This window comes from Myotis daubentonii, chromosome 2 (genome assembly GCF_963259705.1).
Source record: "Myotis daubentonii chromosome 2, mMyoDau2.1, whole genome shotgun sequence".
Taxonomy (NCBI): Eukaryota; Metazoa; Chordata; class Mammalia; order Chiroptera; family Vespertilionidae; genus Myotis; species Myotis daubentonii.
The window spans coordinates 24,778,942-24,802,703 of record NC_081841.1 but is presented as its reverse complement, the minus strand read 5'-3'; the positions used below and the strand labels follow the sequence as shown (position 1 = coordinate 24,802,703).

Below are 23,762 nucleotides of genomic sequence, written 5' to 3'. Positions count from 1 at the left end.
GTGGGGCACCTTGTGTCTTCTGCAAGAAAATAAACTGATGAGGTTTGCAATGTTTTGTACTTCCTACTACATTTCTTAATGTGTGTAGAATTGGGTAAGGTACACCTAGAAAAACTTGTACTTAAGTTTATCACAAAAATATTTATGTGTGCATGTTTATAAAAAATACAAGAAAGACTATAAGATTGCCATATTTTTCAGGTAAGCAATCTAATTTTATAAAACATTGTAAGAAATTGCTCAGAATTATAAATTTATGAACACTTCACATACATATTCTATGTTATCATCTTGCAAGTAAAGAATTTATTATCTATATTTATGCATTTTTAAGGACTGATAACTCATCTCAGGGAATTATTGCTATTTTCCCTTGTAATTAATACCACACATATGTACCACAGTGAGTTTAAATTTTTTTGTTTGAACCTCCAATCTTTGGGTTGGTAAGGGTATTCAGTTCTAAATCACACACTCAGGATAGATGCTTGAAATAGATATTATATCATGAATTCTTACTTCATGGTTAATAGAAAACAATCAGAACTCTTAGGAAAAGATGCACGTAATGAAATTAAAGAGTGACAAACATATTTAGAATATATTTTATATTCATGTACAATAAATAGTACTATAGAGCATTAGATTTAATACAATAGGTGACAGCTTAGAAAATAAATAAGTTCTATAATAGTAATAAAGAAGAAAGCAAAATAATCATGATGTTTTTACTAATGTTATTGTTTTTGAATTGAGAAGACATTTTCTAATTCAAAAACTTATATCAATTTATCTAGTTTACATATTCACCATGTTTGGGCTTCTGAATTTGGAATCATCTGCTCCATCTTTCTATTTAAGAATTCCTTTTTTTTTTTTTTTTTTAAGAATTCCTTTTAAACTTCAGAGAAAATATTCAAATTTTACCTATCTTAGCCCTAGCCGGTTTGGCTCAGTGGATAGAGCGTCGGCCTGCGGACTCAAGGGTCCCAGGTTCGATTCTGGTCAAGGGCATGTACCTTGGTTGTGGGCACATCCCCAGTAGGGAGTGTGCAGGAGGCAGCTGATCTATGTTTCTCTCTCACCGATGTTTTTAACTCTATCCCTATCCTTCCTCTCTGTAAAAAAACAATAAAATATATTTAAAAAATGTGTTTTTTTTACCTATCTTAAATATATGCTCAAAATAAGTGTATTATATACATAGGGTACATAAGTTTGCATGCATGAAAATTGGTATCTATGATGTCCATGTAATAATTATAAAAAGTCTTCAGATCTGTTTTTAGTATAATCTTATGGAAAATGGTGAAATAGACAGTATGTTGAAAGATATTTGGTTGTGAGTTCTATCATAAGAAAAAAATGTATGACCTTGTTTAACAACTGCATTTACATGTCTATATTAAATCTTAGCATTATGAAATTTTAACATTACCTGTATCTCAATATAAACCTTTCCCACTTCTGATTTATTCAAAGTTTTTAATCATCTGTCTGCACCATCCTATATAATAAAATTCTAATATGCTAAGTGTCCGACCATTTGTTTGACCGTTCGACTGTTCAACCAGTCACTATGACGCACAATGATCCCCAGGGGGCAGATGCTCTGACCAGTAGGTTAGCTGGCTGCTGGGGTCCAGCTGATGGGGACTGGGCAAGATGGGCCAAACACGTGCTGGAGCCCTCCCATGGTACCTCCCCAGCCCCGATCATGCACTAGTGGGGTCCCTCGGCCTGGCCTGTGCCCTCTTGCATCCAGAATGTTTTTTGGGGATGTCTGCAGTCCAGGCCGAGGGGCCCCACCAGTGCACAAATTCGTGCACCGTGCCTCTAGCTAGAATATAAGCATTATAATGTCAGATGATGTCTATCCTGTTTCCTGCTAAGTCCTCAGGACATAAAAGCCAGCCCATGGGATAATCGGAGAAAATGATATTCTAAATATTAAATAAATACATGAATAAGCCACATTAGATCTGGAAAACCAATGAAAACAAAACTATCACAAACACAGTAGGTGGCATAGATTTCCTGGTCCTGTTTCTTCACCATTCAAATGCCTCTTACCGAATCTGCACATGGTTGTTTCTAATTACTGCTTTAGACTGGGCAAATGAACAGCTGTCACAAATAGGCTCTAAAACATACAGCGACTCATACATAATCTAAATTTCCTATTGATTTTTAAACAGTCCTGATGCGTTCAAGGAGTCTCCTCTATGCAGTTATCCAGGGAAGAAGGCTGATCACAAACATGCCATCTTAAACATGTGGCTTCCACAACTGCCTTGGAATCATGGCCATTCCAGAGAGCAGGGAGAAGAAAGATCTATGGGAGAACATGAGTGTGGGATATATTGGGTGTGGGCCTGTAAATGGTGCACTTAATTTTCACTCATAAAATATCGATCAGATTCAGTCACTTTTCCACAGCATTTGTAAGGGAGTCTGAAAAACAGAGTCACTGTATTGCCCAGAAAGATGAAAACATTTCATTTAGGACATGGATATTGGAGGGCACTTAGTAACATTTCAATTGAAAGGTCAATACGATTGTAAAAGAAAAAAAGTTCCTTTGTTTAGAAGGGAGTCATACTTGTTCATGTCACTGATAATGTGACATGCCCTTACATTAATCTTGAGTTCATTTCTGTATTTCTTTTTTTTTTTTTTACCGCTAGTTCTTTTTTTAAAATTTTTTTTATTGATTAGGTTATTACATATGTGTCCTTATCCCCACATTACTCCCCATCCCTCCCCACTCATGCCCTCACACCTCTGTTGTCTGTGTCCATTGGTTAGGCCTATATGCTTGCATATAAGTCCTTTGGTTGATCTCTCCTCCTTACCCCCATCATCCCTTACCTTCCCTCTTAGGTTTGACGGTCCATGTCTGTATTTCTATATAAATACTAAAATCTTCAAGTTCCCACTAAATATCCCTGTCTTCATAAAAACATAATTGATTTTGCACTGTAGCATTTATAGCTGCCTTGTGTATATTCCTAGTATATTTGCTGGTAACTTCTGATATAGTTTTTATAATATTTCTCAGTGGTTAGTCTTAATTACTTGTTCTAGGACTTGGGTGTGGTTTTAAAATTAGAAATAATTGTAATAAATTATTTATATAAATTAAATTGCATCAACAAAAATACTTGATATCTACAAGGATCTTATTGATAAGTAACAAATAATAACTGAATTATATAAAGCAATTACTATTCAAAATTTAAAATATTTGCATTTAGATGGATGTTCCAAGGAAATAGAAATGCACATTGGTGTAAAATAATCTCTCTCAGTTTTGCATATTTACATATTTTACTTTACCCATTTAGTCAGTGGCACAAATGAAAATTTGCAGCTGGTGTCAAGCTAAGTGGACATTATTTGCATTTATATAGTAGCTGACTGTAAGGAAACTATGGGTATTCATGAAACGTGTGTATCTTAACAGAACTATTTGGTTTAGCACTGAAATTACAATTCAAATAGAATGAACTATTCTTTTGTGAAGGGCTCTGAAACAATATCTCAAAGCAGAATTTTGGATGTATTTTCTGGAATTATTATGAAAATATTTATGGGAAGCATCATAAATGGATGTCCATCTGCAACTGTTTCACTATAAAGCTTTCATTGAGGCACAACATTAGAAACATTCTTATAACAATGTCAATTGAAATAAAGGTCTCGATTCTAGTTGTGGAAACAGGAATATTCATCTTAGGAGTGCTAGGAAATGGGTTCATTGGACTGGTGAACTGCATCGAATGGTTCAGGACTGGGAAAGTTTCCTCAGCTGATTTCATCCTCACCAGCTTGGCTCTAGCCAGAATCATTCAACTGTTGCTAACACTATTGGAGTCACTTACAATGGGGCTAACTCCACATCTGTATGCTACTGGTAAACTAGCAAAGGTGGTTACTGTTCTTTGGGCACTAACTAACCACATAACTATCTGGTTTGCCACCTGCCTCAGCATTTTCTACTTCCTTAAGATAGCCCATTTCTCCCACTCCTTTTTCATGTGGCTGAAGTGGAGAGTCAACAGGGTGGTTCTTCTGCTTTGCCTGAGGCCTTTCTTCCTACTGTCTCTTAACCTCTTAATGCATGATGCTGTTACTGATCTGATTACTTACACCGTACATGAAATAAATATGACTGCAGTTAGAGGCAAATGAAATGTTCTATCTCAAAAGTCTTCTTCTTCTTAGTTTGACCTATGTTATCCCCTTTTTCCTGTCCCTGATCTCTTTGCTTCTTTTATTTCTGTCCTTGGTGAGACACACCAAGATTTTTCAGCTCAACTTGACGGGCTTGAGGGACTCAAAGAAAGAGGTCCATAGTAGGGCCATGAAAATGGTGACAACGTTCCTCCTCCTCTTCATCATTTACATTATTTCTATTCTAACTGCAGGTTGCATCTTCACTAAGGTACAGACATACCAAGTCATGATGCTTGTCATAGTGATTTCAACTACCTTTCCCTCGGGCCACTCTTTTCCTATAATTTTTGGAAACAGCAAGCTGTAATAGATTGCCTTGAGACTACTGTGGCACTTAAATTCTCTGAGAAAAGCAAAACCTTTGACTTTATAGATATAATAAGAAATAATTTATACATTCTATGGGAAAATCACTTAATACAAACCTTCAGCATTTCTTTATATCAGGTTTTGTTAAACAGCACTAAAATTTCCCTACAATATGACTTTAAGTAATTATATTTTCTCAAAGTGATATGATATAATATTTGATTAAAGAAAATACTTCCAATGTAATAACAGTTTCTGGTATGAGAAAAGTATTTGAGATCTGAATAAGAATGGTTATAAAACTCCTTAATGAGATACTCATCCTATCTAATAAAGATAGAATATGCAAATTGACCATCACTTTGCGACAAAAATGGCAGCACCCACAGCCAATAAGGAGCGAATATGCAAATTGATGCATCAAAGATGGCGGCAGCTGGGCTGGAGCAGGACACTTGCTATAAAGAGGGAGAATGGTGGGGGGAGGGTGGAGGGAGCTACAGGAGGGCAGCAGGGCCAGAGCAAAGGCAGAAGGCAGCAGCCAGAGTGTAGGCCCGCTTCCCGGGTGCCAGAGGGAAGCTGGTGTTGGCAGCCATGGGATGGAAGACCTTTTCTTGCATGAATCTTCATGCATCAGGCCTCTAGTAAATGTATAAACAATATACAATGCAATATGAATAAATGTATATAGAATTACATTCAGAGAAAGGGAAAAAGTGACACAAAGTTTTCAAACTAAAGATAAGCTTGAAATTAGGATAGAAAAAGAATTGTAAATGTTAAGTGTAATAATAATTTATATAAATACTGGTGGCCCAGTGCATGAAATTTGTGCATCAGGGGGGTGTCCCTCAGCATGGTCTGCACCCTTTCCAATCTGGGACCCCTCAGGGGATGTCTGACTGCCGGTTTAAGCCCAATCCTTGTGAGATCGGCCCTAATCCGGCAGTCGGACATCCCTCTCACAATCCAGGACTCTTGGCTCCTAACCCTCACCTACCTGCCTGCCTGATCACCCCTAACCACTCTGCCTGCTGGCAGGCTCACCTCCAATTGCCTCCCTTCCCCACCAGCCTGATTGCCCCCAACTTCCCTCCCCTGCCGGCATCATGGCCCCCAACTGTCCTCCCTGGCCAGCCTGATCGCCCTCAACTGCCCTCCCTGGCCAGCCTTATCGACCCCAACTGCCCTTCCCTGCTGACCTCATGGCCCCCAACTGCCCTCCCTGGCTGGCCTCATGGCTCACAACTGCCCTTCCGGGCTGGCCACATGGCCCGCAAATGCTCTCCCCTGCCAGCCTCATGGACCACAACTGCCCCCCCTTACCGGCCTGCTTGCCCCCAACTGCCCCCCTAGCTGGCCAGTTCACTCCTGACTGCCCCCCCATTTACTCTCCCCCAATTGTCCTCCCCTCTTGGCCGGATCATCCCAAATGCCTCAGCCTCAGCCCTACCATCATGGCTTTGTCTGGAAGGACATCTGGAAGGTCTCCTGGTCTAATTAGCATATTAGCCTTTTATTAATATAGACTAGATCACTTGGCCTGGCCTGCAGGGATCAGGCCGAAACTGGCTCTCTGACCTCCCCCGAGGGGTCCCGGATTGCGACTGGGTGCAGGCCAGGCCGAGGGACCCCACTGGTGTTGAACAGGACCAGGGAGGGACCATGGGAGGGCTCCAGGGCATGTCTTGCCCATCTCTCTCAGTCCCCATTGGCTGGACCTCAGTAGCCAGCTAACCTACTGGTCGGAGCATCTGCCCCTTGCTGGTCAGTACATGTCATAGCGACTGGTCTAACGGTTGAACGAATGGTCCGACACTTAGCATATTAGGCTCTTATTATCTACACAAATCTACACTAATAAAAGAGAAAAATGGTAATTGGCGTACGACGATACCCTTTTCATTGGCTAATGAGGGCTATATGCAAATTAACTGCCAACTATGATTGGCAGTTAACTGCCAACTATGATTGGCAGTTAACTGCCAACAAGATGGCGGTTAATTTGCATATGTAGGCACAATGCAGGGAGGCGAAAGGGAAAGCAGGAAGAAGCCCCCTGCCACTGACAGTGATCGGAAACCCAGGGGCGAGCTAAGAGCTAGGGGCAGGGCAAAGGCGGCCCTGGGGCTGCCTTTGCCCTGCCCCCCAGCCATGATCGGAGAATCAGGTGCCTTTTCCGCCCTGGCCAGTGATAGCAGGAAGTAGGGGTAGAGCCAGCGATGGGAGCTGGACACGGTCGAAGCTGGCAGTCCCGGGAGCTAGGGGTCCCTTGCCTGGGCCTAAAGCGGAGCCCACGATCGCGGGGCCACTGCAGCTGTGGGTCCCCGCTGCCCCAGCCGGACGCCTCAGCCAGAGGCATTAGGCCTGGGCAGGGGCGGAGCCTGCAACCGCGGGGAGCTGGGGGTCCCCTGCCCAGGCCTGACACCTCTGCTGGAGGCCTCAGGCCTGGTCAAGGGGCCGATCCGGTGATTGGTGATCGGAGGGTGATGAGGGTCAACTCCTCTGGCTGACGCATCAGGCCTGGGCGGGGGGCTGAGCCGGGGATTTGGGGGATATGATGGTCCCCTTGCCCAGGCCTGAAGCCTGGGTCAGAGGCGTCAGGCTTGGGCGGGGGGTGGAGCAAACGATCAGAGGAAGATGGGGGTCCCCTGCCCAGGCATGATTCCTGGGCCAGAGGCCTCAGGCCTGGGTGGGGGCCAGAACCAGTGATCGGGGGGAGATGGGGGTCCCCTGTCTAAGCCTGACGCCTCTGGCAGAGGCGTCAGGCCTGGGCAAGGGGCCGATCAGGTGATCAGAGGGTGATGGGGGTCTACGCCTCTGGCTGAGGCAATCAGGCCTGGGCAAGGGGCAGAGCCAGCAATCGGAGGGGTCTGGGGGTCCCCTGCCCAGGCCTGATGCCTGGGCCAGAGGCATCAGGCCTGGGCTGGGGGCAGAACCAGTGATGGGGGGAAATGAGGGTCCCCTGCCCAGGCCTGACGCCTCTGTCAGAGGCGTCAGGTCTGGGCAAGGGGCCGATCCTGCGATTGGAGGGTGATGGGGGTCAACGCCTGAGGGCTCCCAGTATGTGAGAGGGGGCAGGCTGGGCTGAGGGACACTCCCCCCCCCCACACACACACCCAGTGCACGAATTTCGTGCACCTGGCCCCTAGTCTATATATAAAAAGCCTAAGTAGCCAAACTACCGTAATGACCATAACGACCATAATGACTGGTCACTATAATACGCATTGACCACAAGGTGGCAGATGCTCAATGCAGGAGCTGCCCCCTTGTAGTCAGTGCGCTCCCACAGTGGGACCGCTGCTCAGCTGACTGACCCATCCTGGTGGCCCACCAGCCCGGCAGCAGCCACTCACTCCCTCAGTAGTCCTGCAGGTCCAATCTCTGGAGAATTGGCCAGGCAGCAATGAACCAGTGCCCCTGGCACAATCCTGACAGTGCCCCAGGCCTCCTGGAAGTCGGCCTTGGGCGCCGTGGTCCCTTCCCCTCCCTAGATGCTCAGCAAGGAAGAAACAATATAAAAGTGGCCGTCAGGTGGCTCCTCAACAACCAGCATGAATGTCAGCATGATGCATGCGGATCCCAGGCCGGCAAGGGCATCCCACTGCCCGCCTGGAGGGCCGATTGCATCCCAGCCCCCCCTTATTCACCGGGACCTCACCTGTGCAAGAGTTTTTGCAGCAGGCCTCTAGTCTATAATAACAAAAGCATATGCCCTAACCGGTCTGGCTATGTGGATAGAGTGTCGGCCTGTAGACTGAAGGGTCCCACATTTGATTTCGGTCAAGGGCATGTACCTTGGTTGTGGGCACTGCCCCAGCAGGGGGTGTGCAGGATGCAGCTGATTGATGTTTCTCTCTCATTGATGTTTCTAACTCTCTATCCCTCTCCCTTACTCTCTGTAAAATAGCAATAAAATATATTTAAAAAATTAAAAGCATAATATGCTAATTAGACAGGACAGCCGAACGTCCTTCCAGATGTAATTCCAGATGTCCTTGTGGACAAAGCTACAGTGGCTGCGAGGGCTGAGGGCAGGCAGCCACAGTGCTGGCAGCAGCATCAGCAGTGGGGTGATGGGGGCAGCGCCTTCTCCTGATTGGCCTGGTTGCCTCCTGCAGAGGGAGGCCAGACTGCAGCTTAGGCCTGCTTTCCGTCAGGCCTTAGTAGGACATCCCCTGAGGGATCCCGGACTGTGAGTGGGGGCAGGCCTGGCTGAAGGACCCCCCCACCCCCGCCCCCAGTACATGAATTTTTGTGCACCAGGCATCTAGTGCAGGATAAAACCATTTATATTAGCGTGATGCTTCTAAGGCTGAAAAGGATCTGAAACAATGGATATTTTTGTATTATATTTTTGGATTATGCATTGGTAAAACAACTTTGTACACGAATATGGAATTGTGCATTTAAGGTGAAGATGCATACCCTAAGCCCCACTAATTGTATTCCTCTTTTTAACACCAAGATTTTTTTGTACATGTGTAAAAGAACATATATGCAAAAATGTGCATGTTACTACTGTTCTTAATAGCCAAAATTGAGGAATCATGTAAATGCTAAAATTGAGGAGTCATATAAATGTTCATCAGTTATAAAATGGAGAAATAAATCATGGCATATTTCACAATAGAATACAATACTGCGGGGAGCCGGTCCATCCTTGCTGTTTCAAGGGACCTGGCATATATGGCGTACTTTTCTTAATATGTTTGCTCACCTTCTTGGCGCTGTGTTTTAACCAAAGTCACCTCTCCGAGAAAGGTTGAATCCCCAGGTAGGGATTTTCCCCTGAAGTTAGGGAGGGAATAAAACCCCTCAACTAAGTGCCAGGCGGGTAATTAATCCCTTTAACTACGAACAATCATGCTTAAACTACATAATCTTTTCTCCCTGGAATGGAGATAAGAAATGCCCTAACCTTTGTAATAGAGATTGATAGGATTGAATCAACTGGTATAAATACAGTTGTAACAAGACAGAACTCAGAACTTAGAACAGAATCAAGAAGACAGAACCTACACGGAGCCTAGAGACAGAAGAACTTCGCTGGAGAGAGCATGCTGGAGGATCCTGGAGAGGGACTGGCCTCGGAGCCTAGAGACAGAGCCTAGAGGGAGAACATGGCAAGGGATCCTGGACTGAACCTGACTACAGAGATTGGCAGGAGAACCTGACTGGAACCTGGACACTGAACCTGACTGGAGAGCCTGGACAGAACCTGGCTGGAGAACCTAGTGAGGGAACATGGCTACAGAACCTCGCTGGAGATCCGAAGCAGAACCGCTCTGGAGATCCGGGCTAGAGATCCTGGCTAGGTTGCTGATCAACTGAACGCTGTCTCCGTGTCATTCCTTCTTCGCCGACTCTGTCTACACCTTTGGGGAAGCCCTGGACCCGCTGGGGTTGGACCCCGGCATCTGGCGCCCGAACAGGGACCCCTAGGTAAGCGCCCCGCACTCGGGACGGATCGGACTCCACCGTAGGAAGAAGGTGGATAGTCTTCGCCGACTCCGTCCACACCTTTGGGGACCCCTGGACCCTCTGGGGTTGGACCCCGGCACAATACTAAAATGAACAAATTAAATCTTTAAATTTCTTAGTTTGTTAGTAAAGAAAAAAAGACAGAGACATAGAAAGGTAAATTTGTAAAAGCAAAATACATATTTAATGTAGTGTTTGATGTTTGTACATATGTAGTGCTACTTTGACTTCTGTAATAAAATGATCCAGACTAATCACAGTAGCAGTGCATATAAATATGAAGACAAAAACATTTTGCTCGTTAATGATGTTATTAAAATATATAAGAAAGTTTACATACTGTATTTTTCAATAAAGGTTATATACATTCCATATGAAAATTCTATAACAGCAAAGTACTATTTGTTTGATTCACAGTGCGTAAGTTTTATAATGCAGTAAAAAATAGCAAATATATTGTTTTTAAGTTACTCTTGATGCAGTTTTAGGTGAGGTTGTTCTTTCAAGCTCTCCCGGATGCTGAGAATGATGAATCATAAGGTTGTAGGACATATAGGTAATGATCTTTCAGTACAGTTAATTCTGTGTCTTGGAAAACTGGATGAAGTCACAACTATCAGTTGGAGATCTCCCATTAAGCTGCCATCATATCATCATTGTCATCATCAGCAGCAGCAGCAGCAGCAGCAGCAGCTGCATCATCCTGTTTCTTATTTAGTGATTTATATTTCAAATGTTTATATACATAAGTTGGACAATGTGTATATAATTTCTCAAAGATCATTGTACCTAAATTGTCTCAGTAAATAGCAAAGTTAACGTCAAGTGAATACCATTAGATATGGAGTATTCTTTCATTTTAAATGTATTAATTGAGCAAATTATTCATGGATAATCTTAAAATCATGGAATTAAGCTACTGAGACTGATTTCTAACATTAAAAATAAAGCAAATGCAAAATGACTCCTAAAGAATAACTCATGGTATAGGATTGTGTCTCTTTGATTGATGTATTTATATGTTGGTTATTTGAATATATGTATTTTTATGTTAATGAAGTCTTTATTACATTGAAGGCTCATGGTATAGACCATAAACCATACAGGAGACAGTCTCTTTACATAGAATAATGATAATTTATCTCTTTTAGTAGTAAATAACAACAACAACAAAACAATGCAAATTTAAAATATGATGGCAACACACAAAAGTGGCTAATAGTTCTGGTCTTTGTTGGAGGGGTACAGTCTGTACAGTTTAACAAGTCTGGCTTTGAATCTTCATTTAAAAAGCATACTTCTCTCCTGCCATACTGATACCATCTCAGAGAGCAGAATCTACACATTAAGGTTGGACCAACAGTTACAAGACACAATCTACAAATTAGTGATCAATCTACAGAAAGGAGAAAAAAAGCAAGTGCATAAGTTCTATAAAGAAAGAAGTATAGAAGTACCTAAACCTGCTGTTTCACAGACAGCCCCTTCCAGCAAAGGACGTCTAAGAAAGCCTTAGAATCAGTGTTTCAGATTCCACGTGAACATAGTAGTTCATCAGACACAACCTCTTTACAACATAAGGTTAGACCAACAGTTACAAGACACAGTGTACAAATTAGTGATCAATCTACAGAAAGGAGAAAAAGACCTATCACGAGAACTGATAGGTCTTTATTACTAGAATTCATTGATTCTCTCCTCCTTTTTGATACTCTCTTTAAGTAATTTTCAGAGGAGAAACCGCAAGGCCAGAATGAAGGACTAGAAGACCATCCATGTTTGGCCCATGGACCATCAGATCTGCTCTAGACCAATTAGCTTACATTGCAGCATCACCTGTTGAAGATGGAATTTCCCTTAGAGTTTGATATCGCTCCAAGTGATGGCCAGAAATGATTTCTACCTGACAAGCCAGATCAAGACCTATTTTTCTTCTAAGAAATTATTCTACATGCCCAAGAGTTGCTTCTCCTGAAACTTGGACAAACTTCTTTTCCAATGGCTAAAAATATCCAATGCCTTCATTAGCACCAATGAATTCTAGTAATAAAGACCTATCAGTTCAGGTAGAATCTGAAACACTGATTCTAAGGCTTTCTTAGACCTCCTTTGCTTGAAGGGGCTGTCTGTGAAACAGCAGGTTTAGGTACTTCTTTCTTTATAGAACTCATGCACTTGTTTTTTTTTCTCCTTTCTGTAGATTGATCACTAATTTGTACACTGTGTCTTGTAACTGTTGGCCCAACCTTATGTTGTAAAGAGGTTGTGCCTGATGAACTACTATGTTTGCTTTCTGGGCATCTGTTGCTATAGTAAAAATGTCTTACAATGAAGCTTTTACAACATGGATGAAGACATGCTGTATTTGTAGTCAGGGGTGATCACGCAGGCAGGAGGGTGGCGGTTAGGAGTCAGCGGACCAGGATTGCAAGAGGGATGTCTGACTACCGGTGTAGGTCTAATCAGGTCTAAACTGGCAGTCAGACATCCCCTGAAGGGTCCCGGATTGGAGAGGGTGCAGGCCGGACTGAGGAACCCCCACCCCCACGTGCATGATTTTCCTGCACTGGGCCTATAATTTGGGATAACGTCTTTTCTGTTTCCAGCTAAGTCCCAAGGAAATAAAACCCAGCCCATGGGATAGTTGGAGAAAATGATGTTCTAAATATTAAATAAATACACGAATAAACCACATTAGATCTGGAAAACCAATGAAATCAAAACCATCACAAAATCAGCAGGTGACATAGATTTCCTGGTTCTGCTTCTTCACCATTCAAGTGCTTCTTAACTAATCTGCATGTGCTTGGTTCCAATTACTGCCTTAGACTGGGTGAATGAACAGCGGTCGTCAATAAGCTCCAAAACATACAGTGACTCATACATAGTCTAAATTTCCAATTGCTTTTTAAACAGTCCTGATATGTCTGAGGAGCCTCCTCTATGCTGTTATCCAGGGAAGAAGGCTGATCACAAACATGCCATCTTACACATATGGCTTCCATGATTGCCTTGGAACCATGGCCATTGCCGACAGCAGGGAGAAGAAAGATGTATGGGGGGCGGGGGGGAAGGGGGGGGCATGTGTGGGAGGTAATTTGGGTGCAAGTCTGTAAATGGTGCACTTAATTTTCATTCGCAAAACATTGATCCACATCATTCACGTTGCCACACCATCTGTAAGAGAGTCTGAAGAACATAGTCACTCTATTGGCTAGAAAGTAGATCAAGACATTTCGTTTAGAACACGGATATTGGAGAGCACTTAGAAACATTTCAGTTTAAAAGTAAATAAGATATTGTAAAACAAAAAAAGTTCCTCTGCTTAGAAGGGTGTCGTATTTGTTCATTTCACTGAAAATTTCACATGCCCTTACATCAGTCTTGAATTTATTTCTGTATTTCTTCTTAACTTCTAAATAATTCAAGTTCCCACTAAATATTCCAGTCTTCATAAAGCCATAGTCAATTTTGCATTGTAGCATTTGTAGCTGCTTTATGTATATTCCTGGTATACTTTGCTTATAACTTTTGATTTAGCTTTTATAATATTTCTCCATGATTATTTTTACTTTTATATTCTAGGACTTGGGTGTGGTCTTTAAACTAGAAATAATTGCAATCAATTATTTATGTAAATTAAATTGCATCAACAAAAATACTTGATGTGTACAAGGATCTTGTTGTTAAGTAACAAACAATAACTGAATTATATAAAAGATTTTCCCCTAGCAATTACTATTCAAAATTTAAAATATTTGCATTTAGATGTATGTTCCAAGGAGACAGAAATTCAATTGGTTGGAAATAATCTCTCTCAGATTTGCATGTTTATGTATTTTACTTTATCCATTTAGTCAGTGGCACAAATGAAAATTTGGAGCTGGGGTCAAGATAAGTGGACAACATTTGTATTTATATAGTAGCTGACTAAAAGGAATATTACAGGTATTCATGAAATGTGTGTGTCTTAAGAGAACCGTTCAGTTCAGCACTGGAATTACAATTCAAGTGGAATGAACTAGTCTTTTGTGACGGTCTCTGGAACTGTATCTCAAAGAAGAATTTTGAATGTATTTTTAGGAATTATGGTGAAAATATTTATGGAAAGCATCATAAATGGATGTCCATCTGCAACTGTTTCACTGTAAAGCTTTCATTGAGGCACATTAGAAATATTCTTATAACGATGTCAATTGAAATGAAGGCCTCCTTTCTGGTTGTGGCAACAGGAATATTCATCTTAGGAGTGCTAGGAAATGGATTCATCGGACTGGTGAACTGCATTGAATGGTTCAGGACTGGGAAAGTTTCCTCAGCTGATTTCATCCTCACCAGCTTGGCTCTGGCAAGAATCATTCAACTGTTGGTAATACTCTTGGATTCATTTATAATCGGGCTAGCTCCACATCTGTTTGCTACTGGTAAACTCGCAAAGGTGGTTAGTATTCTTTGGGCACTAACTAACCATCTAACTATCTGGTTTGCCACCTGCCTCAGCATTTTCTACTTCCTTAAGATAGCCAATTTCTCCCACTCCTTTTTCATGTGGCTGAAGTGGAGAGTCAACAGGGTGGTTCTTCTACTTTTCCTGGGGTCTTTCTTCCTACTGTCTCTTAACCTTTCAATGCATGATGCTGTTAATGATCTGAATACTTACAGGGTACATGAAGTAAATATGACTTTGCAATTAGAGGCAAATGAACTGTTGTATCTCAAAAGTCTTCTTCTTCTTAGTTTGACCTATATTATCCCCTTTTTCCTGTCTCTGATCTCTTTGCTTCTTTTATTTCTGTCCTTGGTGAGACACACCAAGAATTTTCAGCTCAACCTGACAGGCTTGAGGGACTCAAGCACAGAGGCCCATAGAAGGGCCATGAAAATGGTGACAATGTTCCTCCTCCTCTTCATCATTTACATTATTTCTATTCTAACAGCAAGTTGGATCTTCACTAAGGTAGAGACCTATCAAGTCAAGATGCTTTTCTTAGTGATTTCAACTACCTTTCCCTCAGGTCACTCTTTTCTTATTATTTTTGGAAACAGCAAGCTAAGACAGATCGCCTTGAGGCCACTGTGGCACTTAAATTCTCTGAGAAAATAGGGAAGGCTAGGGGACTGTCTAGGGCGGGGGATAAAATGGATACATATGTAATACCCAAAACCTTTGCCTTTATAGACAGAATTTGAAATAAACTCGTGCATTCTATGAGAAAATGACTTAATAGAAACCTTCAGCATTTCTTTATATCAGGGTTTGTTAAACAGCACTAAAATTTCCCTACAAGATGTATTAAAGTAACTATATTTTCTTAAAGTGATATGAAATAATATTTGACTAAACGACGTGTCTCCAGTGTATTAACAGTTTTTGGTAACAGTAGAGTATTTGAGACCTGAAGAAGTATGGTTATAAAACTCTACAATGAAATACTGATAATTGTATAAATGATATATTACACAATATGAATAAATGTACATAGAATTACAGTCACTGAAAGGGAAAAAGAAACACAAGTTTTTCTAACTAGAGATAAATTTGCGGTGTTGCGGTGGGACCGTGGTGGCGATGAGGCAGGCTGCGGCGTGGAAACTGCAGGCTCGCTGCCCAGGCCAGGCCCGCTATCTCCTATGCTAAAAGCACTTTTGAAGAAACATGCCCATACTGTTTCCAGTTGCTGATTCAGGATAATTCTCGAGTATGCCTCAAACCCAAGCCCAAACTGACACCAAGAATACAGAAACTTCTTAATCGAGAAGCAAGAAATTGCACACTCAGTTTTAAAGAGGCAAAATTTGTGAAAAAGTACAAAGACTCCAAAAGTGTATTGTTGATTATGTGTAAAACATGCAACAAAACAGTGAAACATCATGGAAAGAGCAGAAGCTTTCTGTCAGCACTGAGGAGCAACCCTGCCACTCCTGCGAGGAAACTCAGCCTGAAGACCCCAGAGAGAAAGTCTGTAGGTTCTCCAAACCTAAATCACATGGTGTCTGGTTCCAAAGGCAAGAGCCCAGCGTTGACTTTCAGAACACCTACATCTGGACACTCAAGACCCACTTGCTCCTCAAAATATGTGAACAAAACAAAGAAACACTTCTCTCAACTAAAAACGTTACTTAGCCAGAGTGAATCCAAAAAGAATTCAAAGGTAGACTTCAGAAATTTATTATCTTCTTTGTAAAGGATGGACTTATGGAAATAAGAAATGTTTAATGCAATTTCTGAAACTAAAGTTACCAGAAAAACAGCTTTTTAAAAACTAGGGTCTAAAAGCAAACTTTTCTTGGCAGTATTCTGTATTTATGGAGAAAATACCTCATTCGAATGAATAACTAAAACCTGCCTATCTCCCAGGGTGATTCTGAGAATAAAAAACATATGAAAGGTCCTTGTAGGTAATTGAAAAAAATATGTTTATTGATTTTAGAGAGGAAGGGAGAGGGAGAGAAACATTGATCGGTTGCCTCCCATAAGCATCTTAACCTGGGTATATGCCCTGACCAGGAATAGCACTGACCATTTGGTGTACAGGACAATGCTCAACCAACTGAGCCACCAGCCTGGGCTCAACATGTTTGTTTGTTTGTTTTTGAAAAAACACACCTTTAAATAAAGAATGTAGATATTTTAAACTAAAAAAAAAAGAAATTTTGAAATTAGGATCTTAAAAGAAGTGTAAAGGTTAAATGTAATAATATGTTATATAAATACTAGAGGCCCGGTGCACAAAAATTTGTGCACTCGGGGGAAGGAGAAGGGGTCCCTCAGCCCGGCCTGTGCCCTCTCGCAGTCTGGGACCCCTCGGGAGATAACGACCTGCTGGCTTAGGCCCGCTCCCGGGTGGCAGAAGGCAGGCCCAATCCCTAGGTGCAGCCCCTGGTTGGGCTCAGAGCAGGGCCAATTCGGGAATTGGGGCGTCGCCCCCTGTCATGCACAGAGCAGGGCGGATTGGGAGGTTGCGATGCCACTCCTAGTCACGCTCAGGATAGGGCTGATTGGGGGGTTGGGGCACCGCCCCCTGTCACACTCAAGGCAGGGTCAATGGGGAGATTGCGGTGCCACCCCCTGTCACGCACAGAGCAGGGCCGATCAGGGGGGTTGGGGCTCCGTACCCTGTCACACACAGAGCAGGGCCAATCAGGGGGTGGGGGCGCTGCCCCTGTCACCCACAGAGCAGGACCCATCAGGGGGTTGGGGCTCCATACCCTGTCACGCACAGAGCAGGCTCAATCAGGGGGTTGGGGAGCTCCCCCTTGTCATGCACAGAGCAGGGCCCATCAGGGGGTTGGGGAGCTCCACCCTGTCACTCACAGAGTAGGGCTGATAGGGGAGTTGGGGCACCGCCCCCTGTCACACACAGAGCAGGGGGGATCAGGTGGCTGGGGCGCCGCCCTCTATCACCCACAGAGCAGGGCCGATCAGGGGGTTGGGGCGCTGCCACTGTCACACTCAGGGCAGGGCCAATGGGGAGGTTATGGCTCTACCCCGTCACACACAGAGCAGGGCCCGTGGGGGGGGGGGGGTTGGGGCACCGCACCCTGTCACACACAGAGCCGCAGGGCGATCAGGGGGTTGGGAAGCTCCCCCCTATCAGGCACAGAGCAGGGCTGATCAGGAGGTTGGGGTGCCTTCCCCTGTCACGAACAGAGCAGGGCAGATAGGGAGGTTGGGGCCCCGCCCCCTGTCACACACAGAGCCGCAGGGCGATCAGGGGGTTTGGGCGCTGCCCCCTGTCACGCTGATCCCAGTGCTGGGAGGCCTCTCGGCTCCGCTGATCCTGGTGCTGGGAGGCCTTGCTGCTCCACTGATCCCGGTGCTGGGAGGCATATTACCCTTTTACTATATAGGATAGAGGCCTGGTCCATGGGTGAGGGCTGGCTGGTTTGCCCTGAAGGGTGTCCTGGATCAGGGTGGGGCTCCCCGCTGGGGTGCCTGGCCAGCCTGGGTGAGGGGATGATGGCTGTTTGCAGCCGGTCACACACCCTTCAGGGTGGGGGTCCCCACTGGGGTGCCTGGCCAGTCTGGGTGAGGGGCTGAGGGCTGTTTTCAGGTTGGCGGGTGACTGAAGCTCCCAACTGCTCCTTTTATTCTTTTTTTAAAATTTATTCTGGTCCAGTTTTAGCTCTGGCTCCAGCTCTGAGGCCTCTGCTTCTGAAAGCAGGTATCTGGTTTGTTTGGGTTCTATAATCAAAACACTGTATCAGCTCCAGCTCTGAGATCCAGGCGGCTGGCTGAAAGCAGGTTTCTGGGGTTTTGTTTAGCTTCTATATTTGTAACAATGTTTCAAACTGCAAGCTCAGAGGCCTGCAAGGCAGGTGGGGAACGTTGGTTTCCTCCATCACTGAAGCAAGCAAGCCTCATGTTAGCTTCAAGCTGCCTGGCTGCCGGCCGCCATCTTGGCTGACAGTTAATTTTCATGTCGCCCTGATTAGCCAATGGGAAGGGTAGCGGACGTATGCTAATTACCATGTTTCTCTTTTATTAGATAGGATAAAAGTGTAAATATTAGTGTGATGCTTATAATGTTGGAAAGGATCTGAAATAATAATAATTTTCATATTATTTTTCTTGAATTATGCACTGGTAAAACAACTCTGTTCAAGAGTATGGCATTATGCACTTAAGGTGAATATGCATACTCTAAGACCAATTAAATGTACTCATCCTTGTCATGTTGCAGAATTTTTCGTATATGTGTAACAGAATATATATGCAAAAATGTGCATGTTACAATTATTCTTAATATCTGAAATTGAGAAGTCATGTAAATACTCAAACTGAGGAATCATGAAAGTGCTCAAATTTAGGTATCATATAAATTCCCATTAGTTATAAAATGGACAAAGAAATCATGGCAGTAGAATACAACATGAATAGAATACAACACAAAAATGATAATGAAAAAATGAGACCTATAAATTTCTTAGTGTTTGGGTATGTTTGTACATGTATGGTGCTACTTTGAGTTCTCTAATAAAATGACTCAGATTAATGACAGTAGCTGGGCATGTAATATGCAGACAAGAGAATTTTGCTTGCTAATGATGCTTTTAAAACATGAAAGAAAGTTTATACTCTGTATTTTTAGATAGCGGTTATATGCAATCCATATGAAAATTCCATAACAGCAAAGTATTATTTGTTTCATTCACAGTGCTTTAATTTTATAATGCAGTAAAAAAAATAGCAAGGCACCCCAGCGGGGACCTCCACCCTGAAAGGGCTGTGGCCACCTGCAAATGAACCTCAACTGCTCACCCAGGATGGCTAGGCACCCCAGTGGGGACCCCAACACTGAAGGTGCTGTGGCCAGCCTGCAAACAGCCATCAGCCCCTCACCCAGGCTGGCCAGGCACCCCCGGGGGGACCCTCACACTGAAGGGGCTGTGGCTAGCCTGCAAACAGCCATTAGCCCCTCACCCAGGCTGGCCAGGCACTCCTATATAATAAAAGGGTAATATGCAAATTGACCCTAACAGCAGAATGACGAGGAATTACTGGACACTATGACACACAATGACCACCGGGGGCAGATGCTTAATGCAGGAGCTGCCCCCTGGTGGTCAGTGCGATCTTACAGGGGGAGCTCTGCTCAGCCACAAACCAGGCTGACGGCTGCCAGTACAGCGGTGGTGGTGGGAACCTCTCCTGCCTCCTCAGCAGCGCTAAGGATGTCTGACTGCAGCTTAGGCCTGCTCCCCGCTGGCAAGTGGACATACCCCAAGGGCTCCCGGGCTGCCAGAGGGATGTCTGACTGCCAGCTTAGGCCCAATCCCCCAGGAAGCGGGCCTAAGCCAGCAGGTGGTCATCCCCTGAGGGGTCACAGACTGCAAGATAAAGACACATCAAGTTCAGGTGGAATCTGAAACACTGATTGTAAGGCTTTCTTAGATCTTCTTTGCTTGAAGGGACTGGTTGTGGAAAAGCAGGTTGAGGCACTTCTATACCTCTTTCTTTATAAACTCATGCATTTGCTTTTTTCCTCTTTCTTCTAGATTGATTACTAATTTGTACACTATGTATTGTACTAAGACATTTTGTAATTGTAGTTGCATCTGTTAAGTAACCTTTGCAAATGAAACACGAGATGTAAGGGGTCAGTTCAGAGAGATTAATCAAGTGCTCTTCTTCATCCTCTGATTCTGTCCCATACCCCTCTAGCCTCAGCGAGAAGTGGCTCCCCTCCTCCTTCTCCTCCTCTTTTTCTCCAGCTCCTCATCCTCTTCTAACTCCTCATCCTGCTCCTGGAATGGAACCCTTAAGCGGCCCAGGTTGGTCTTGACTCCACCTCAGGGGGCCAAGCAAATGAGCAGCTCGGATCTCCTGCCTCTGGCAAAAGTGGTGGACCCTCCTCAACCACTGTGGGCAGCATGGTGAGGAGAGAAGATAAAATGAGCTGTGTGTCTGTATGTGTGTCTGGGGAGGGAGGTGGGGAGTGGAGGAGCATGGCCGTGGCTCCCTCCTCCTTGGCAGCAGCTGTGTTCTTGAACTGTCAATTACATTCTCCATCTTGCTATGTAAACATTCCCTTTAAATTTCACAGAAAAGGAGTAAAAATTTTCTAATCTTAAATATTTGTTCACAATAAGTATAGTATATAATTGTAGTAAATAAGTCAATGACCTTAATGCACACATAAAAATTGATATCTATGATGTGTATGTAACCATTATTAAAAATGTCTTCCAGATCTGTTTTTATTATAATCTTGTGCAAAACGATGAAACTGAAAGTGTTGACATAGCTTTGGTAGCAAATTTATTGTAATAAAGAAATGTATAACCTTGTTTATCAGCTAAAATCTTAGTATTATGAAATCTTCACCATAATATGTATAACTTAATGTAATATTTCATACATGTGACTTATTCAATTGTTTTTTTATCACTTGTCTGCCCAGAAGAATATAAGTACTATAATGTGGGATGATGTCTTTCCTGTTTCCTGCAAAGCCCCAGGACATAAAACTCAACCCAAGGGATAGTTGGAGAAAATGATATTCAAAATATTAAAAAATACATGAATAAACCACATTAGAACTGGAAAACGAATGAAAAATAAACCCATCATAAAATCTGCAGATGGCATAGGTTTCCTGGTTCTTTCTTTTCACCATTCAAATGCCTCTTAACTAATGTGTATGTGCTTAGTTCCACTTCCTGCCTTAGACTGGGTGAATGAACAGCAGTCACCAATAGGATCCAAAATGTAAAGTGACTCATACATAATCCAAATTTCCTATTGCTTTTTAAACAGTCCTGACATGTCTGAGGAGCCTGCTTCATGCTGTTATCCAGGGAAGACGGCTGATTCCAAATATGCCACCTTAAACATGTAGGTTCCAAGATTGCCTTGGAATCATGGCCATTCCAGACAGCAGGGAGAAGGTTATATGGGGGAGCATGTGTGTGGGACATTTTAGGAGTCAGCCTGTAAATGGTGCTCTGGTGAATTAATTCTCACTCACCAAACATTGATAAACATTATTGACTTTGCCACACCATCTGTAAGGGAGTCTGAAAATCATAGTCACTCTATGGCCCAGAAAGATGAAGACATTTCATTTAGGACATGGAGAGCACTTAGAAACCTTTCAATGGAAAAGCCAATAAGATATTGTAAGACAAAAAAGTTTCTCTGTTTAGAAGTCATACTTGTTCATGTCACTGATAACTTCACACACCTTTACATCAGTCTTCAATTTGTTTCTGTATTTCTTCAAAAATTCTAAATGATTCAAGTTCTCACTAAATATTCCTGACTTCACAAAACTATAATTGATTTTGCATTGTAGTATTTGTAGCTGCCTTGTGTATATTCCTGGTATACTTTGCTGATAAGTTTTGATTTAGCTTCTATAATATTTTTCTGTGATTATTTTTAGTTCTTTGTTCTAGGACTTGGGTGTGGTCTTTGAACTAGAAATATTTACAATAAATTATTAATGTAACTTAAATTGCATCAACAAAAATACTTGATATGTACAAGAAACTTATTGATAAGTAACAAATAGTAACTGAATTATATAAAAGCTTTTCTGTAGCAATTACTGTGCTGCACCAGCACAGCCAGGTTCGGTGAGCCAGAGGAGGGGCGGTGAAGGATTATAAAAGACAGACAAGAGAATACAGCTGGGACTAGGTCAGTTCACTGTACCTGGATCAGGAAACATGACACAGCCTGCAAGCCAAAGCTTTCTTTTATAATCAGAGCACACAAAGAAAAATAAGGGAAGTGGTCAGTATGTTTACAATGTTCTTGTGAGTTTCACCTTGTTTTGGCAGCACTTGCTGCACCTTCCACAGCACATTAGGAGGGCTCTGCCCTTCAAGCAGGGACTTCTTTGTGGCCCTGCCACAGGTCAGTCCAAGGCTTGACCACATAGCCGCTCCCTAAAAATTACTATTCATAATTTAAAATATTTTCATTTAGATGTATGTTCCAAGGAGATATAAATACAAATAGGTGGAAAATAACCTCTCTGAGATTTGCATGTTTACATATTTTACCTCACCCATTTAGTCAGTGGCACAAATGAAAATTTGCAGCTGGTGTCTAGATAAGTGATCAACACTTATGTATATATAGTAGATGACTGTAAAGAATACTACAGGTAGTCATAAAATGTGTGTGTCTTAAGAGAACTGTTTAGATTAGCACAGGATTTATAATACAAATGGACTGAAATATTTTTTTCGTGAAGGTCACTGGAACCGTATCTTGAAGCAGAATTTTGAAGTATTTTCTGGAATTATGGTGAAAATATTTATGGAAAGCATCATAAATGGATGTCCATCTGCAACTGTTTCACTATAAAGCTTTCATTGAGGCAAAACATTAGAAACATTCTTATAACGATGTCAATTGAAATAAAGGCCTCCTTTCTGGTTGTGGCAACAGGAATACTCATCTTAGGAGTGCTAGGAAATGTATTCATCGGACTGGTGAACTGCATTGAATGGTTCAGCACTGGGAAAGTTTCCTCAGCTGATTTCATCCTCACCAGCTTGGCTCTGGCCAGAATCATTCAACTGTTGGTAATACTCTTGGATTCATTTATAATGGGGCTAGCTCCGCATCTGTATGCTACTGGCAAACTAGCAAAAGTGGTTACTGTTCTTTGGGCACTAACTAACCACATAACTATCTGGTTTGCCACCTGTCTCAGCATTTTCTACTTCCTTAAGATCGCCAATTTCTCCCACTCCTTTTTCATGTGGCTGAAGTGGAGAGTCAACAGGGTGGTTCTTCTGCTTTTCCTGGGGTCTTTCTTCCTATTGTCTCTTAACCTCGTAATGCATGATGCTGTTAATGAATTGTGGTTGAATACCTACAGGGTACATGAAGTAAATATGACTTTGCAGTTAGAGGCAAACAAAATGGTCTGTCTAAAAAGTCTTCTTCTTCTTAGTTTGACCTATGTTATCCCCTTTGTCCTGTCTCTGATCTCTTTGCTTCTTTTATTTCTGTCCTTGGTGAGACACACCAAGAATTTTCAGCTCAACCTGACGGGCTTGAGGGACTCAAGCACAGAGGCCCATAGAAGGGCCATGAAAATGGTGACAACGTTCCTCCTCCTCTTCATCATTTACATTATTTCTATTTTAACTGCAACTTGGATCTTCACTAAGGTACAGACATACCAAGCCATGATGCTTGTCATAGTGATTTCAACTACCTTTCCCTCGGGCCACTCTTTTCTTATAATTTTTGGAAACAGCAA

At 42.8% G+C, this 23,762-nt stretch overlaps 2 pseudogenes; one reads left to right on the top strand and one right to left on the bottom strand.

The window, feature by feature from the left end:
- Window positions 1–11,854: 11,854 nt before the first annotated feature.
- LOC132226494 (polycomb group RING finger protein 6-like) lies at window positions 11,855–22,422 on the bottom strand (annotated as a pseudogene).
- On the top strand, window positions 15,605–16,624 carry LOC132225597 (UPF0711 protein C18orf21 homolog; annotated as a pseudogene).
- Window positions 22,423–23,762: the final 1,340 nt, after the last annotated feature.